Source organism: Carex rostrata, chromosome 23 (assembly GCF_964058835.1).
Source record: "Carex rostrata chromosome 23, lpCarRost1.2, whole genome shotgun sequence".
Classification (NCBI taxonomy): domain Eukaryota; kingdom Viridiplantae; phylum Streptophyta; class Magnoliopsida; order Poales; family Cyperaceae; genus Carex; species Carex rostrata.
Genome location: NC_135940.1, coordinates 8,037,976 through 8,053,523, shown reverse-complemented (window position 1 = coordinate 8,053,523; position 15,548 = coordinate 8,037,976). Strand labels below are relative to the sequence as shown.

At 36.4% G+C, this 15,548-nt stretch overlaps 1 protein-coding gene across 1 annotated transcript in view; it reads right to left on the bottom strand.

Moving 5' to 3' along the window:
• LOC144574906 (2-dehydro-3-deoxyphosphooctonate aldolase-like) overlaps positions 1-15,548 on the bottom strand; it is a 61,183-nt gene that overhangs the window by 31,642 nt on the left and 13,993 nt on the right. The window lies entirely within an intron of this gene.

Here is a 15,548-nt window from a genome sequence, read left to right as displayed (position 1 = left end):
TATTATCTTCTCATATCGAGACAATACTAGAGTGTTCCAAACACCCAAAATTGGAGTGCTGTATTAGGGTTGTAAATGCCCTATTATCTTGTCAAATAGAGACACTACTAGAGTGCCCTAAACACCATCAATTGGAGTGTTGTTTTAGGGTCTTAAATGCCCTATTATCTTGCCATCTGGAGACATTATTAGAGTACTCCAATCACCTTCAATAGAAGTGTTGCATTAAGGTGGTAGATGCCCTATTATGTTGTTGTATGGCAACAATACTAGAGTGCTCCAAACACCTTCAATTGGAGTGTTGTATTAGGGTTTTAAATGCCCTATTATCTTGCCATATGGAGACACTACTAGAGTGCTACAAACACCTTCAATTGGAGGGTTGCATTATGGTTGTAAATTTCCTATTATCTTGCCACATAGAAACACTACTAGAGTGATAAAAAAAACATTCAATTGGAGTGTTGTTTAAGGGTTATAAATGCCTTATTATCTTGTTGAATAGAGACACTACTAGAGTGCTCCAAACACCTTCTATTGGAATGCTGTTTTTAGGGTTGTAAATGCCCTAATATCTTGCCATATGAAGACATTACTAGAGTGCTCCAAACACCTTCAATAGGAATGTTGTATTAGGGTTGTAAATGCCCAATTATCTTTTCAAATAGAGACACTACTAGAGTGCACCAAGAACTTTCAATTGGAGTGTTGTATTAGGGTTGTAAATGCCCTGTTATCTTGCCATATGGAGACACTACTAGAGTGCTCCTAACACCTTTAATTGGAGTGTTGTATTTGGGTTTTAAATGCTCTATTATCATGGCATTTGGAGACATAACTAGAGAGCTCGAAACACCTTCAATAAGAGAGTTGTATTAGGGATGTAAATGCTTTATTATCTTGTCAAATAGACACTACTAGAGTGCTCCAAACACCTTCAATTGGAGTGTTGTATTAGCGTCGTAAATGCCGTATTATCTTGCCATACAGAGACACAAGTCGACCAAACACCATAAATTTGAGTGTTGTATTAGGGTTGTAGATGCACTATTATCTTGCCATCTGGAAATATTACTAGAGTGCTCGTAACACCTTCAATAGAAGTGTTGTATTAGGGTAGTAAATGCCTTATTATCATGTCAAATAGATACACTACTATAGTGCTCCAAACACCTTCAATTGGAATGTTGTATAAGTGTTGTAAATGCCCTATTATCTTGCCGTATGGAGACACTACTGGAATGTACCAAACACCTTTAATTGGGGTGCTATATTAGGGTTGTAAATGCCCTATTATCTTTCCAAATAGAGACACTACTAGAGTGCTTCAAACACCTTCAATTGAAATGTTGTATGAGGGTTGTAAATGCCCCCATTATATTGTCGTATGGAGACACTACTGGATGGCTCGAAACACCTTCAATTGGAGTGTTGTTTTATGGTTTTAAATGCCCTATTATCTTGCCATCTGGAGACATTACTAGAGTGCTCCAAACACCTTCAATAGGAGTGTTGTATTAGGGTTGTAAATGCCCTATTACCTTGTCAAATAGAGACACCACTAGAGTGCTCTAAACAACTTCAATTGGAGTGTTGTATTAGGGTTGTAAGCACTTTATTATCTTGTTATATGGAGACACTACTAGAGGGCTCCAAATATCTTCAATTGGAGTGGTGTATTAGCGTTGTAAATGTCCTATTATCTTGCCATCTGGAGATAATACTAGAGTGCTAGAAACACCTTCAATAAAAGTGTTGTATTCAGGCTGTAAATGTCTTATCTTGCCATACAGAGACACAACTCGAGTGCTTCAAACACCTTAAATTGGAGTGTTGTATTAGGGTTGTAAATGCCCTATTATCTTGCATTATTGAGACAATACTAGAGTGCTCCACACACCTTCAATTGGAGTGTTGTATTAGGTTTGTAAATGCCCTATTATCTTACCAAATAAAGACACTACTAGGGTGCTCCAAAAACCTTCAATAGGAGTGTTGTATTAGGGTTGTAAATTTCCTATTATCTTTTCGTATGGAGACACTACTAGAGTTCTCCAAACACCTTCAATTGGAGTGTTGCATTACGGTTGTAAATGCCATATTATCTTGCCACATAGAAACATTACTAGAGGGCTCCAAACACCTTCAATTGGAGTGTGGTTTTAAGGTTGTAAATGTCGTATTATCTTGCTGTCTAGAGTGCTCTAAACACCTTCAATAGGAGTGTTGTACTGGGTTTGTAAATGCCCAATTATATTTTCAAATAGAGACACTACTAGAGTGCTTTAAGCACCTTCATTTGGAGGGTTGTATTAGGGTTGTAAATGCCCTATTATCTTGCCATATGGAGATACTACTAAAGTGCTCCAAACGCCTTCAATTGGAGTGTTGTATTTTGGGTTGTAAATACGCTATTATCATGGCATATGTAGATACTACTAGAGAGCTCTGAACACCCCCAATTGGAGTGTTGTTTTAGGATAGTAAATGCCATATTATCTTGTCATTTCGAGACATTACTAGAGTGCTCCAAACACCTTCAATAGGATTGTTGTATTAGGGATGTAAATGCTTTATTATCTTGTGAAATAGAGACACTACTAGAGTGCTCCAAACACCTTCAATTGAAGTGTTGTATTAGGGTTGTAAATGTCCTATTATCTTGCCACATAGAAACACTACTAGAGTGATCAGAAAACATTCAATTGGAGTGTTGTTTTATGGTTGCAAATGCCCTATTATCTTGTCGAATAGAGACACTTCTAGAGTGCTCCAAACACCTTCTATAGGAATGTTGTTTTTAGGATTGTAAATGCCCTAATATCTTGCCATATGAAGACATTACTAGAGTGCTCCAAACATCTTAAATCGGAATGTTGTGGTTGTAAATGCCCAATTATATTTTCAAATAGAGACACTACTAGAGTGCACCAAGAACCTTCAATTGGAGTGTTGTACTAGGGATGTAAATGCCCTATTATCTTGCCATATGGAGATACTACTAGAGTGCTCCAAACACCTTCAATTGGAGTGTTGTATTTGGGTTTTAAATGCTCTATTATCACGGCATTTGGAGATACTACTAGAGAGCTCCAAACACCACTAATTGGAATGTTGTTTTAGGGTTGTAAGACACTACTAGAGTGCACCAAGAACCTTCAATAAGAGTGTTGTATTAGGGATGTAAATGCTTTACTATCTTGTCAAATAGAGACACTACTAGAGTGCTTCAAACACCTTTAATTGGAGTGTTGTATTAGCATTGTAAATGTCGTATTATCTTGTCAACTAGAGACATTACTAGAGTGTTACAAACACATACAATAAGAGTGTTGTATTAGGGCTGTAAATGTCCTATTATCTTGCCATACAGAGACACAAGTCGAGTGTTCCAAACACCATAAATTGAAGTGTTGTATTAGGGTTGTAAATGCACTATTATGTTGTCATCTGGAGACATTACTAGAGTGCTCATAACACCTTCAATAGAAGTGATGTATTAGGATAATGAATGCCTTATTATCTTGTCAAATAGATACACTACTATAGTGCTCCAAACACCTTCAATTGGAGTGTTGTATGAGGGTTGTAAATGCCCCATTATCTTGCCGTATGGAGACACTACAGGAGTACTCCAAACACCTTCAACTGGAGTGTTGTTTTAGGGTTTTAAATGCCCTATTATCTTGTCATCTGGAGACAATACTAGAGTGCTCCAAACACCTTCAATAGGTGTGTTGTATCAGGGTTGTGAATGTCATATTATCTTGTCAAATAGAGACACTACTAGAGTCCTCCAAACAACTTCAATTGGAGTGTTGTATTAGGGTTGTAAGCACTTTATTATCTTGTTATATGGAGACACTACTAGAGGGCTCCAAACATCTTCAATTGGAGTGGTGTATTAGCGTTGTAAATGTCCTATTATCTTGCCATCTGGAGATAATACTAGAGTGCTAGAAACACCTTCAATAAAAGTGTTGTATTCAGACTGTAAATGTCTTATCTTGCCATACAGAGACACAACTCGAGTGCTTCAAACACCTTAAATTGGAGTGTTGTATTAGGGTTGTAAATGCCCATTATCTTGCATTATTGAGACAATACTAGAGTGCTCCACACACCTTCAATTGGAGTGTTGTATTAGGTTTGTAAATGCCCTATTATCTTACCAAATAGAGACACTACTAGGGTGATCCAAAAACCTTCAATAGGAGTGTTGTATTAGGGTTGTAAATTTCCTATTATCTTGTCGAATAGAGACACTTCTAGAGTGCTCCAAACACCTTCTATAGGAATGTTGTTTTTAGGATTGTAAATGCCCTAATATCTTGCCATATGAAGACATTACTAGAGTGCTCCAAACATCTTAAATAGGAATGTTGTGGTTGTAAATGCCCAATTATCTTTTCAAATAGAGACACTACTAGAGTGCACCAAGAACCTTCAATTGGAGTGTTGTACTAGGGATGTAAATGCCCTATTATCTTGCCATATGGAGATACTACTAGAGTGCTCCAAACACCTTCAATTGGAGTGTTGTATTTGGGTTTTAAATGCTCTATTATCACGGCATTTGGAGATACTACTAGAGAGCTCCAAACACCACTAATTGGAATGTTGTTTTAGGGTTGTAAGACACTACTAGAGTGCACCAAGAACCTTCAATAAGAGTGTTGTATTAGCGATGTAAATGCTTTACTATCTTGTCAAATAGAGACACTACTAGAGTGCTTCAAACACCTTTAATTGGAGTGTTGTATTAGCATTGTAAATGTCGTATTATCTTGTCAACTAGAGACATTACTAGAGTGTTACAAACACATACAATAAGAGTGTTGTATTAGGGCTGTAAATGTCCTATTATCTTGCCATACAGAGACACAAGTCGAGTGTTCCAAACACCATAAATTGAAGTGTTGTATTAGGGTTGTAAATTCACTATTATGTTGCCATCTGGAGACATTACTAGAGTGCTCATAACACCTTCAATAGAAGTGATGTATTAGGATAATGAATGCCTTATTATGTTGTCAAATAGATACACTACTATAGTGCTCCAAACACCTTCAATTGGAGTGTTGTATGAGGGTTGTAAATGCCCCATTATCTTGCCGTATGGAGACACTACAGGAGTACTCCAAACACCTTCAACTGGAGTGTTGTTTTAGGGTTTTAAATGCCCTATTATCTTGTCATCTGGAGACAATACTAGAGTGCTCCAAACATCTTCAATAGGTGTGTTGTATCAGGGTTGTGAATGTCATATTATCTTGTCAAATAGAGACACTACTAGAGTCCTCCAAACAACTTCAATTGGAGTGTTGTATTTGGGTTGTAAGCACTTTATTATCTTGTTATATGGAGACACTACTAGAGGGCTCCAAACATCTTCAATTGGAGTGGTGTATTAGCGTTGTAAATGTCCTATTATCTTGCCATCTGGAGATAATACTAGAGTGCTAGAAACACCTTCAATAAAAGTGTTGTATTCAGACTGTAAATGTCTTATCTTGCCATACAGAGACACAACTCGAGTGCTTCAAACACCTTAAATTGGAGTGTTGTATTAGGGTTGTAAATGCCCATTATCTTGCATTATTGAGACAATACTAGAGTGCTCCACACACCTTCAATTGGAGTGTTGTATTAGGTTTGTAATTGCCCTATTATCTTACCAAATAGAGACACTACTAGGGTGATCCAAAAACCTTCAATAGGAGTGTTGTATTAAGGTTGTAAATTTCCTATTATCTTGTCGAATAGAGACACTTCTAGAGTGCTCCAAACACCTTCTATAGGAATGTTGTTTTTAGGATTGTAAATGCCCTAATATCTTGCCATATGAAGACATTACTAGAGTGCTCCAAACATCTTAAATAGGAATGTTGTGGTTGTAAATGCCCAATTATCTTTTCAAATAGAGACACTACTAGAGTGCACCAAGAACCTTCAATTGGAGTGTTGTACTAGGGATGTAAATGCCCTATTATCTTGCCATATGGAGATACTACTAGAGTGCTCCAAACACCTTCAATTGGAGTGTTGTATTTGGGTTTTAAATGCTCTATTATCACGGCATGTGGAGATACTACTAGAGAGCTCCAAACACCACTAATTGGAATGTTGTTTTAGGGTTGTAAGACACTACTAGAGTGCACCAAGAACCTTCGATAAGAGTGTTGTATTAGGGATGTAAATGCTTTACTATCTTGTCAAATAGAGACACTACTAGAGTGCTTCAAACACCTTTAATTGGAGTGTTGTATTAGCATTGTAAATGTCGTATTATCTTGTCAACTAGAGACATTACTAGAGTGTTACAAACACATACAATAAGAGTGTTGTATTAGGGCTGTAAATGTCCTATTATCTTGCCATACAGAGACACAAGTCGAGTGTTCCAAATACCATAAATTGAAGTGTTGTATTAGGGTTGTAAATGCACTATTATGTTGCCATCTGGAGACATTACTAGAGTGCTCATAACACCTTTAATAGAAGTGATGTATTAGGATAATGAATGCCTTATTATCTTGTCAAATAGATACACTACTATAGTGCTCCAAACACCTTCAATTGGAGTGTTGTATGAGGGTTGTAAATGCCCCATTATCTTGCCGTATGGAGACACTACAGGAGTACTCCAAACACCTTCAACTGGAGTGTTGTTTTAGGGTTTTAAATGCCCTATTATCTTGTCATCTGGAGACAATACTAGAGTGCTCCAAACATCTTCAATAGGTGTGTTGTATCAGGGTTGTGAATGTCATATTATCTTGTCAAATAGAGACACTACTAGAGTCCTCCAAACAACTTCAATTGGAGTGTTGTATTAGGGTTGTAAGCACTTTATTATCTTGTTATATGGAGACACTACTAGAGGGCTCCAAACATCTTCAATTGGAGTGGTGTATTAGCGTTGTAAATGTCCTATTATCTTGCCATCTGGAGATAATACTAGAGTGCTAGAAACACCTTCAATAAAAGTGTTGTATTCAGGCTGTAAATGTCTTATCTTGCCATACAGAGACACAACTCGAGTGCTTCAAACACCTTAAATTGGAGTGTTGTATTAGGGTTGTAAATGTCCATTATCTTGCATTATTGAGACAATACTAGAGTGCTCCACACACCTTCAATTGGAGTGTTGTATTAGGTTTGTAAATGCCCTATTATCTTACCAAATAGAGACACTACTAGGGTGATCCAAAAACCTTCAATAGGAGTGTTGTATTAGGGTTGTAAATTTCCTATTATCTTGTCGTATGGAGACATTACTAGAGTGCTCCAAACACCTTCAATTTGAGTGTTGCATTACGGTTGTAAATGTCATATTATCTTGCCACATAGAAACATTACTAGAGGGTTCCAAACACCTTCAATTGGAGTGTGGTTTTAGGGTTGTAAATGTCGTATTATCTTGCTGTCTAGAGTGCTCTAAACACTTTCAATAGGAGTGTTGTACTGGGTTTGTAAATGCCCAATTATATTTTCAAATAGAGACACTACTAGAGTTCTTTAAGCACCTTCATTTGGAGGGTTGTAAATGCCTTATTATCTTGTCATATGGAGATACTACTAGAGTGTCGTTCCACAATTTACTAGAATGATTCGCTGTGGAGAAGGTTCTTCAAAACAGATTTTGATATGATTAAATCATAGTTATTTCGTTCATAATCTTAATATCATCCGATCCACCAAGTACTAAGTTCTTTATTTTTGACTGTCAGTGTTATTTTTGTGAGACAAAGAAGAGATTAAGAAAATAAATTATATTGCAACTTTAATTTTTTTTATTACAAGTGTCCATATTTATACTTACAAAATAATAGAAAACTAACCGTTTCAATATACTATTCTCTATTGCTATTAATTACAAGACAATATTTCCTATTCTATTAATAATGATACACTATCTTAGCCGTTAGGAATGTATATAAGTAATAAATAACTAGTAAATACAAGACAATATTCTCTATTGCTATTCTCTATTCCAGTAGATAACTAGCCTTTAGGAATGTATATATCGTACTATCTTAGCTTGCTTGTAATTTTCTCAAATGGACTCAGGTCCAAATCTTTGGTGAAGATATCTGCAAATTGATATTTACTTTTCACATATGGTATTTCAATTTCCTTTGCTTGAACCTTTTCTCTAATAAAGTGGCAATCTACTTCTATGTGTTTCGTTCGTTCATAAAACACGGGATTTGATGCTGTGCTGTGCGTAGTTATTATCGCAATACATTTTCATAGTTTCTTGAGTTTTAAATTCCATGTCTGATAGGAGTTGCTTGATCCACGTCAATTTGCTTATGGTTGATGCCATAGCATGATATTCCACTTCGGCACTTGATCGTGCTACAACATTTTGTTTTTTTTCATTTCCATCTGGCTAGATATTCGCCTACAAATGTGCAAAAAATCAGTTGTTGATTTTCTACAAAAACTTCCAGCCCAATTTGCATCAGAATAGCCACATATGTCATTAGAATTATTATTATTCATCTAGATGCAATTATCGGATTGCTTTTTAGATATCACATACTTCTATTTACAGCTTTTAAATGTGGAGTTCTAGGTGAGTGCATGGACTTGCTAATTTGGCTTACGAAACAAGAGATATTCGGACGAGTGACTTTTAGATAGATCAATTTTCCTACAAATATTTGAAATTGGTTTATGTCTTCTAAAGGTTCACGATCTTCACTATTTAATTTTCACTTGTTATCAATTGAAGTAGAAGTCGATTTGTATCCTAATATACCGATTTAATAAATGCAATGTATATTTTCTTTGACAAATAAAAAATCTTTTATCTGAAGAAGCTACCTCTATCTCTAAGAATATTTAATATATCTTAAATTTTTTATGTCATCTACATACACCAAAATGAGAGTTTTATAGATTTCATCAAAATTAACATTGAAATTTATTTTGTGTAAATTGACAAACCTAATGATCAAAATTTTCTTTATTAATTATTTTATTAATTCATATTATACGTATTTAATTACTTTATTAAAATTTACATTATTAATTCATTTTGTGAATTTGTCAAAATTATATTTAAATTGATATTTCCGTAAAAGTTATCCAATTGTGTCATTAATATAAAAGATACTGAATTGTGCAAACAACATAATAAAAAAATATTTACAATTGTAACACACCACATTTTAGTTATAAAATATAGAGCGAAAAAATGAAAAAAAAAACATAAAAAGGTAAAAAGACTATTTCAGCATATACATATAACATTTCCTTTTTTCCGATCCGGTTAATCTAATGTAACTATCTACCATATGTGGCCATCACAGTGGCAGTCTAGAATAATAAAGAAAAATTGAGAGAGATTAAACATAAAACACAAACGATATCAAACCACAAAAGATTAAATAATGATCAAACACAAAATGTATATCAAAGTATCATGAGCCCCAAGATTTATAGCCTATAACCTACGAACAAGATGTTTAGCTGCGAAACGATTTTTCAAAAAATCATGCAAAATATGAGATATCTCAGAGGATGCGAATTCAACTTGTTTCCGAATTCTAACAAAATTTAATAGGTGTGGTCCAATAGACATCGAATCAAATGTGTTCTGATGTTCAGTCGGAGATGTTTGATCTATATCAAGATTCATACAAACATTTTTAAAACTTGTTTGGATCAAATGTGTACGTGTCTTAATGCAGATCTAACTACTTTGAACATGAGAGCAAGTTTAGTCTCTGATGCATATGTTGGAATATTATGAGGTACTATGGTGTTTATATGTTTTGGTGGAGTTTGAAGAAGTATGTGAAGGAGAGATACAAGATGCTCTTGAAATGCTTGTTTATATGTGAAGGAGAGACACAAGAAGTGTGTTTATATGTTTCTTCTTGATTTTTGTTGGTTCCATTTCAAGTGCATGGAACCTCTATTTAAACTACTCCTAAGAATATTATAGACCTATTACACCTCATACAAAATATCTAGATATTTCTACTCCTATCCTTATCCATTTTCTAAATATTTCTCATGAATACTCTAGACTAAGATATTTCTCTGACTTTCTAGAATACTCATCTCCTAGATATTTTCCTACACCATTCTAAATATTTCACCAAATATACTAAATTAAGTTTATTAATTCAACACACCCCCCCTTAAACTTAATTTCTCTTCCATCCTTCATGCCGAGTAGAAACTTGAACTTCTCGAACAACCTACTTAGCAACGACTTCGTAAAGATGTCAGCTACTTGGTCTTCACTCTTGGCATATTCAAGCTCTATTTTTTCTTCCTTCACGTGCTCTCGAATAAAATAAAATCACACATCATTATGCTTATTTCTTTCATGATGTACCGGGTTCTTCGCAAGTTCGATTGCCGACTTGTTGTCCACAAAAATTTTAGTTGGACCATCTTATTGAAAATTAATTTCTCCCAACAACCTCTTTAACCAGACGGCATGTGTCACGCGTCACTGCTGCTACATACTCCGCTTCACAAGTCGATAGCGTCACAATTGGTTGTTTTTTCGAGAGCCATGTAAATGCTGTATCGCCCATGTAAAATACAAAGCCTGAGGTGTTTTTTCTATCATCCACATCTCCCATCCAATTGCTATCCGAATAACTGGAAATACAAAATTCATTAGTAGATGTGGAATAAAATAATCCAACAGATATCGTACCTCGAATGTAGTGGAGAATGTGTCATGCATGTCACTGCTGCTACATACTCCGCTTCACAAGTCGATAGCGTCACAATTGGTCGTTTTTTCGAGAGCCATGTAAATGTTGTATCGCCCATGTAAAATACAAAGCCTGAGGTGTTTTTTCTATCATCCACATCTCCCATCCAATTGCTATCTGAATAACTGAAAATACAAAATTCATTAGTAGATGTGGAATAAAATAATCCAACAGATATTGTACCTCGGATGTAGCGGAGAATCCTTTTGATGGCCTTCCAATGTGTTGATTTTGGTTCTTCCATGTACCGGCTCACCAAATTGACTGCATATAAGATATGCGGCCTTGTGCACATTAAGTAACGCAAGCTTCCAACCAAGCTCTTATACAAAGTTGCATCAATAATCTTTCCTTCATCGTACCGACTTAACTTTGTGCCACAATCGATCAGCGTACTAACCGGGTTACAATCTGACATCTTAAATCTCTTCAAAATTTCTTTTGCATAAGTCTCTTGGAAAATAAAAATACCATCATCAACTTGTTTCACCTCAATATCGAGAAAAAAATGACATAAGACCCAAATCGATCATCTCAAAATCTCGCATCATGGCCCTCTTAAAATTCTCAACCATTTTATTGTTGCTGCCCATAAATATTAAATCATCAACGTATAAAGCCACCAATAACATTTCTCCATCTTCTACCTTGGCATAAAGGGCATGTTCATACGGGCATTGCACGAAACCGTGTGATTTAAAATATTGGTCTATTTTGGTATTCTAAGCTCTTGGTGCTTGTTTCAATCCATATAATATTTTCTTAAGTTTTAGAACTTTACCTTTATTTTCGCTTTCACATACCCGGGGGGTTGTTCAACATATATTTCTTCTTCTAAATCTCCATTGAGAAAAGCCGACTTGACATCCATTTGATAAAATTTTCACTTTGATTGGGCTGCTAGTGAGATCAAAAGCCGAATTGTCTCCATCCTAGCCACCGGCGCAAATACTTCTTTATAATCTTTTCCGGCTCGTTGCTTATAACCTTTCGCCACTAGTCTTGCCTTGTACTTTTCAACTTCCTCATTTTCAGTTTTTCTTTATTTTGTACACCCACTTGACTCTAATCGTTTCGTGGCCATTAAGCTTCCATGTGTCATTCTTCTCGATTGCTCGAATTTCTTCATCCATAACGGCTCGCCACTTGTTATCTTTGATTGCTTCTTCAAAGAAGATATTCTCGCCTTCTGCCAAAAGACACACCAGGTGTAACTCGTTAGTCGTGTCGTACAAGTCCTCCAAACTCCTTGTTTTCGGTGTTCCTGCTTCATCGTCGGATAAAGGCGAGGTTGTCATTGTTGTCTTGATCTTCAGGAGTTGCTCTAGTTCTTTTGTGGGCATCTCTTCTTCCTCTTCATGACTATGTGGCACTTCTACCATTGAACTCAAATTCCAAGTTGCATCTTCATTTACCTGCACATCACGACTAATAATCGACTTTTTGTTAATTGGGTCATATAATTTGGTTCGTCTCTGATCTGGTATGTGCGCATATGCCACGCTACCGAACACCTTCAAGTGCTTCACCGTTGGTCTCCGACCACTCCATGCTTCTTCCGGAGTCATGTCATCCAAGTTTGTATGCTTGCACTGGTTTTGCACGTACACGGTACAATTCACTGCTCCAGTCCAAAACTTTTTTGGCATATTTTTTTGTCTTGAGCATGCTTCGAGCCATGTCGAGAATGGTCCGATTCTTTTTTTCGGCCACGCCATTTTGTTGAGGTGAATATGGTGCGATCAATGGACGCCTTATGCCATGTTCCTTGCAAAAATTCTCAAATACAGTTGAGGTGAACTCACCTCCTCGGTCAGATCTTAATGCTTTTATAAAATAACTACTTTCTTTTTCAACAAGGGTCTTAAATCTTTTAAAAGTCTCAAAAGCTTCTGATTTTTCCTTTAGAAAATAAACCTAAGTTGTTCAAGTAAAATCATCAATAAAAGTAATAAAGTACCGGTTCTCACCGAGTGATGTTGGAGTTATCGGTCGACAAATATCAGTGTGCACCAACTCAAGAGGTCTCTTTGCCCGAAATTCTGACTTCTTCGAAAAACTATTTCTTGTTTGCTTGCCAAACATGCATCATTCACAAAATTTGTCGGGCATATTGATCTGGGATAATCCACGGACCATCTTTTTGCTTGCCATTTCTTTTATGCCACCAAAATTTAGGTGTCCACGTCTCATGTGCCATAACCAATTTTCATCTTCCACACTTGGTTTTAAACAATTTTCCCAAAAATTGACTAGGTTTAATTTGAACATTCGGTTTTGGGTTATTTCAACTTTTGTCATTAATTGATTCTTTTGGTTTCGCAAATATAAGGTCCGATTCTTCATAAAAATCGAGTATCTCTTTTCTAGTAATTGACCCAAACTTAAAATATTAGTTTTCATATCGAGCACATAATACACATTTTGGACACAATTTTGAGAACCATCTTTTGATTGAATATAAATATTACCAAGACCCTTTACGCTCACCTTGGAAGTATCACCGAATGTAACATGGCAATTTGTTACCTTTTTCATTTTTGTGAACAAATGCTTGTGACCGCATGTTACGTTACGAACTTTTTACAATTAAATTCAAATGAATTAAAAACAAGAATCAAGTTAATTTTGCTAATAAAATGGAAGTTTAAACCTTAATTAAGGTTCTCCTAAATAAGTAGGTTAAGTGTGAATCGAAACCGCATCGAAATTTCGAGATTTTGGAATTTTATAGGCTCAGTGCGGATGGGATTGACCCGCAGTGCGGGTGGGTGCATCCGCACTCATGCAATTCTGTGTTGGTCCAAAATTGACTAAGTACTGAGTGCGGGTGAGTGACCCGCAGTGCGGATAGGTCCAGCCGCACTCATGAATTTCTGTATTGCACTGAATTTTCCTGAAATCGGCTAAGTAGTGAGTGCGGATGAAGTTGACCCGCAGTGCGGGTGGGATTCATCCGCACTAGGCTCGGATTTTCTTGAATTTGGTCTGAAAACTTTCTAAGTCCCGAGTGCGGGTCAAGCCACCCGCAGTCCGGATGGGTGCATCCGCATTCAGGGTAATTTTAACCCTAAAATCCAAATCAAAGCTTCTCTCTCTCTCTCTCTTCCACCATTCCCCATTTTTAAGTGATTTTCGTCCAAGAGAGAAGAAAAAGAGCTCGTGAGTTTCCGTTTCTTTCAGACTCCCGATTGTTGCGAGAAATCGAGTTTAGAACCGAGAAAGCAGCCGAGGATCTCTCCGAACCCTCCTATTTGGTATTTCTTTCTCTCCTTCTTTCTTTCGAAAACTCGAATTTTCTCGATTTCTCAGATTCTCGTTTTAAACCCGAGATTTGTGTTCGAATTTCTCGAGAACTAGTTCCTCTACACTCCTTACTAGTTTGTTTGTCAATCTTTTTTCCGATTTCTTCCGATTTGTGAAATCTGATTTCTAGGATTTCGTGCCAAAATTAAAAGTTGGCATAATCGTGATTTGATTTTCTTAACCCGACCAATTAGACTTGTAATCGCTAGGGTTGCCTCCGGATCGTGAATTTTTAGAACATTTAACGGCTGATTTGAGGTTTTGACCAAATTAGGGTAAACCAAACGGTAAATTGAAATGAACCGAGAACCAAAGTAGTGAAACGGTGATTGATGGTTACCAAATGGAGAGTTGTATGGTCCAGAGGACCTAGATGAGATTGTGTGGTTTTAGAGGATTTTGGTAAGAAATAATGAACCGAACGAATTGATACCAAACACATAGAAATTGATTAGGGAAGGTATAAGCCCTAGAAGTAACTCGAGTAAACCTCTCGATCCTGAACCAATGTTAAACCAAGTATACGTATAATATAGGTGTAGGCTCGGTCGAGCAAGAACTTGCGAGACAATACGAGACGTCCGATCCTTAAATTAAGCGGTACGCTCGTCATACTAAGGTGCGGGATTCTTGGACTTGTTTGATACTTTATTTTCAGGAATTAAACTGTGTATTCGTTTGTCATGTTGAATATCATTGATTGCATCACTGAATTGTGTAAAGCATTTGCATAGCCCAATCAAATTAAACTCGAATTGATCTGAATTGAGTGATTTGCATGCTGGTATGGTTGTAGGTTGTGTCGATCTATTATGATCTGATTTGATATGTATGTGAATGGATTTACGAAGTTAAGCACTTGGATCCAATGAATTTGCCAAGTCGGGCTGTATGCTGACTTGGATTCCCAGGATCCTAAATGGCCTTAGGTGAACGGCCCTCGATATTCCCAGTACCAGTTGGGACGAGGGAGGGTGATTATTTTATGAGATGTGATTGGAAATCGTGGGTGACATGTGTAACGTCTATGGCTCGGTGGCATTCTCCTACGTGTTAATGCATTTGAAAGGTCAATTGAATATTACGACTATTGGAATGATTCCAGAGAGGATTTTCTTTATATGATTCAAACCAGACCTTAATAAACTGTTAAGCCAAGCGATTGCAGATGGGTGTCAGATAAAAGGTCCAGCGGTTGGCCATCTGTAGGTGTCAGTAACCCTACAGATGTGGGTTTGATAATGGTTCAGCTCGAAAGAACATCTGTAATTGTTACAAGCCCTATTGAATTGAGTTATTGAATTGAGTTAAGCCAAAATATATGTTGTGTTTGAAATTCACCTTGGAAATTCCGTGAACTGTGTTTCAGGTTGATTAAACTGTTGTCGAGCATTGGCATTCTGTTATTTATGATTATATATATCTGTTTGAACTGTTATTGTTTGGGTTTCATTGTTGAATATAGAGTTTGATTGCAAGTCCAATAGTCTA